This window comes from Mastomys coucha, unplaced genomic scaffold (genome assembly GCF_008632895.1).
Source record: "Mastomys coucha isolate ucsf_1 unplaced genomic scaffold, UCSF_Mcou_1 pScaffold11, whole genome shotgun sequence".
Lineage (NCBI taxonomy): Eukaryota > Metazoa > Chordata > Mammalia > Rodentia > Muridae > Mastomys > Mastomys coucha.
In genome coordinates this window covers 8167454-8172101 of record NW_022196893.1, presented here as the reverse complement: position 1 = coordinate 8172101, position 4648 = coordinate 8167454, and positions in this window count along the sequence as shown.

Sequence of the window (4648 nt, the reverse complement as noted above, 5' to 3'; positions counted from 1 at the left end):
GAGGCAGACAGAGAAGCATAGGCTGAAGGGTAGTGGGACCTTTATTTGGTGCACAGAGTATATTTCACATTTCCTGTGAAATGTAGAATTGAAAACTGTGTCAAAGGTGATGCCACTCTGCTTCTACCAGGAGAAAAAGCAAACTTCTATTTAAAAATAGATGCCAAGGGAGCTGAAGAGACGGCTCAGTGGTTAAACGCATTGGCTGCTTTTCCAGAGGTCCTGAGTTTAATTCCCAGCAACCACATGGTGGCTCACAACCATCTATAATGGGACCTGATGCCCTCTTCTGGTGTGTCTGAAGATAGCTACAGTATACTCACATAAAATAAAAATAAATCTTTTAAAAAAAATAAAAGAAAATAGATGCTGAGGGTTGGGTGTGGTGGCTCATGCCTTTAATTCCAGCACTGGGGAGGCAGAGGCAGGTATGTTTCTGTGAGTTCAAGGCCAGCCCACTCTAGATTATGAGTTTCAGGACAGCCAGGACTACATAGAGAGACCCTGTCCCAAAAGCAAAACCAACCAATGGATGTAGAAACTGTTGTGATCATAAAAAGAGAAAGAGCTATAAGAATATGTTCTGGCAAGGTGTGGGGAAAAGGGGGTGCCTTGGCGGGCCCATGCCGAGGCATCCCTTCCCCCTGAGGGACCAGACACACACCGGTATAGTATAGAATAGAGATTATTCAGAGCATGGGGAGGGGAGTTAAGAGGGTAGTAGAGGCAGAGAAAGGCAGAGAGAAAGAGAGAGTAGAGAAGTAGGGGCCGGCCATGACCATGTGGGGAGAGGTGGGGAAGGGAATGGGGAGAGAGGGGGAACAAAGGGGCAAGAGGCAAGGTAGAGGAGCAGGAATAAGAGAGAGAGGAGAAGGCGGATTTCTGAGTTCAAGGCCAGCCTGGTCTACAGAGTGAATTCCAGGACAGCCAGGGCTATACAGAGAAACCCTGTCTCGAAAAACCAGAGAGAGAGAGAGAGAGAGAGAGAGAGAGAGAGAGAGAGAGAGAGAGAGAGAGAGAGAGAGAGAGAGAGAGAGAGAGAGAGGGAGAAAGAGAGAGAGAGAGAGACAGAGAAAGAGAGAGAGAAAGAGAAAGGGGGGGGCAAGCAGCACCTTTTATAGGGCCAGACCTACCTGGCCGTTGCCAGGTAACTGTGGGAAGGAGCATACCTGGCTGCTGCCAGGTATCTGTGGGGGTGGAGTTTATACAGAATACCAGCAGAAACAGCCTTTAATAGCCACACACTTGCCTCACACAGCTTCTAACCTGAGCAGCCTTGTTTGTGTATTGGATTGGCATGCATGTAACATGTATATAGCACATAATGTGCACGTAATGTGTTCTCGGGATGACTTGAAAGGTTTATGTGTAGTTTTGATTTCCAGCAGATTTACTATGATGGGAGTCACAGAACCTCTATATATGTACATTTATCCCTTTCCCCAAAATCTGGAAGACTCTGGCTAGTATTTCTTTAAATATCTCTTTTCACATTCCATTTCCTCTTCTGAGACCCCAGTTCTCCCAGTGCCCATTACACTTCGTATAGGGAGAGGAGGGAGCTCTTCATGAAAAAAGTCCTGAGTGAATGTGTACTGTTGACAGGACCTGGCCTCTAACTCCCAGAGATCCACCTGTCTCTGCTCCCCAGCGCTGGGATCAAAGGCCTGGGCCACCATGCCTGGCACACAGCAATGTCCTTGAGGGCTCATTTGGGCCTCCACCTGTGAAACACAGGCATCACAACCAATTAACTCCTCTGCTCAAACTCCAATCCTTGATTCTTCCCTGAACGCGTTCTAGGGAGTCTTTGCTTTGAATAGGAACTTCTTTCATCGGAATTCAAGTCAGATCCAGCAGGCAGCTTTCTTGATTAACCACCAACTGGATAGTATGGACAATGTCTTTATTTCTTCCTCGCCTGTGCTAGCTGCTTCCCGCTGACTCACAGCTCCTCAGTGGGGCTGGAGAGATGGCTCCGTGGCTAACATCACTGGTTGTTCATACAAAGGATTTGGGTTCAATTCCCAGCACTCACGTGTCAGCTCAGGACCTCCTGTAACTTCAGTTCCAGAGGATCGGGTGCCTTCTTCTGGCCTCTATGGGCAACCAGGCATGTACATATTGCACACATGCATACATGCAGGCAAAACACCCACTCACATAAAATATATATAAGTATTTAAAAAAACAAAAGTTAAAGAAGCTTTCAGTCAGAGTTATGTTGTTTCTGGAAATTTTCATGTAATAATTTTCAGATCGCAGCTGATCCCTAGTCACTAAATCCTTGAAGTCACAGAATCCTTGAAAAGCAAGAGAACAGAGAAGGAAAAAGTGCCGGGTCTACACAGATGTCTTCTACACAGATGTCTGCGTGAAAACTTGCCACAGATACATCTCAAACGGAACTGTGCTAGGGAGTCTGAATTGTACCCACGGTCTTATATGACAATCTTCTTTCTTTTTTTAACTTTTAAATTCTTATTTATTTTTATGTGCACTGGTGTTTTGCCTGTGTGTATGTGTGGATGTGAGGGTGTCAGATCCCCTGGAACTGGAGTTGTAGGCAGTTGTGAGCTGCCATGTGCTTGCTGGGAATTGAACCCTGGTCCTCTGGAAGACTAGCCAGTGCTTTTAACTGCTGAGTCATCTCTCCAGCCCCCTCCCAGTGACAATGGTATATTAGAGGTTTTGGGATTAAAGCTAAATCAGATTAAACAAAACATCCATCTGGGTCTGGAGTACCTGTTATACTCTGTGTCCTGACAGGGAGCCAGCTGAGGTGGGGCCTGGAGTCAGTAGGAGATGAGACTAGGGAAGAGAATAAACTAAGGTCACAGAGAGGTGGTACAAGTACCAGAGGGAAACATGTAGCCTGTGTCACTCACACTAGAGCCCCCAGCAGGTCCCCAGCACGACTGGAATCTGGATAGTGGGGTGAGGCTGGACTTGGCCAGCCCAGGGTGGGGCTGATGCTCAGGATGTAGCCACTTCCTCTTGTGAGGTTTTGGTTTCCCTTTCGGTGTCTCTTGTCTCTCGGATGCTAGAGTGCACAGCTGCCTGAACGTCAGTTACCCAGATCCTCAGAGACTCGGTGACCCAGGGCCAAGGAGGGAGCACTGCTTCCCTTCCAACTGCCCTCCACATGACCCTTAAAGGAAGTGGCCGCTGTCTAATCAGGCAAATGAGGACTCAAGGTGCGGGGCATTTAGGGGACTCACCTCTCTGAGGTCACAGCCTGGATTCCAACCTAGGTTCACTGAGCTGCTGAAGGATGCTCCGGTCGAGGCCTTCTGTGCTCAGAAGATTAACGTTTTCCTGGATACAAGGAAGCTGGGAGCCATCCTTGGCAGAGAGAGAATAAAGGAGAGGATTCCTCTCTGGACCCTCTACAGCAGTAGATTAAGACAGAAGAAACCGCCGGGCGGTGGTGGCACACGCCTTTAATCCCAGCACTTGGGAGGCAGAGACAGGAGGATTTCTGAGTTCAAGGCCAGCCTGGTCTACAGAGAGTGAGTTCCAGGACAGCACAGCCAGGGCTACAAAGAGAAATCCTGTCTCGAAAAATGAAACCCCCCCCAAAAAAAAAAAAAAAAAAAGACAGAAGAAACCTCGAGATCTCTCACTAGAAGGCCAGCATGCTGAGCAAGTTTGCATCTCTCTCAGAAAGGTCACAGTGTGAGCAGCCAATCAGAAGACACCATTTGCCCCTTGAAAATGCTTTTGGTCCTTCTTCCAAGACCTCCATGATTGCCAGCCACTCAACCCTTCATCCAAAGAGCCAAAGACAGCTAGCTGATGGCTCCCTCCGGACCCTGAAGTTTGACAAGGGGACAGAGACCTGAAGGAAAGCTAGCCGAGGGCGCTCTGAGCAGCAGGCTGCATCCCAAAAGACCCGTGGCCAGGGAGAATCCCAGAATGTAAACACGATCGGCAGAGGTCCGAAAAAAAGCGAGGTAACCACGGGGTTACTGTACAGTATCAAGCCCTCTCCGAATCCTCTGGCCAAAGCTGTGTGGGATCTGGGACAATGGAAGCCTTCGCAGCTTCAGTAAGGACAGCAGGTGGCACTGTCAGCACACTCGACCTCAGTTGGAACTGCGCCTCAGCCGTCCTAGGGACCTGGAAGCCAGCACCCACAGAGGAGCCGCTGCCCACGTCAGCAGTAACAGGAGATGTACAAAGCCTGAGGATCTGTGAGGGGCTGTGGCCAGGAAGAAGGGGGAGGCTCTAAATTGAAAACACACCAGAAAGAATTGACTGGCTTCTGGCATCCAACGTAGAAGAGGCTGTTGTGTACGCTGAAGGGCCATTGGACAATCCAGTGCCCTGCTTCCGTCAGGACTGCTGCTGTACCTGAAGGGGAAAAAAATATACGTCCCTGGGCTGTTTGGATTCAGGCCCATCTGAGACAGGCACCCGGTGTTCCAATGCTTCAGCCCTGCCCAGGAGGTTGAACCTTTGTGCGCCTCATCCTCCTCACTAACCTCCTTTTCCCCACTGTCTAGCTGAGCCTCCGTATCTCTGGCCCAGGCAGCCGTTTTTGAAACCACCACGGTAGTTGCTAGGACTGTGGGCCTCATTTTTCCAGCCTTCCCCCTTTCTGAATGTAGTAGGGTCTATTCTTTCTGATTTCTTTTCTTTTTTT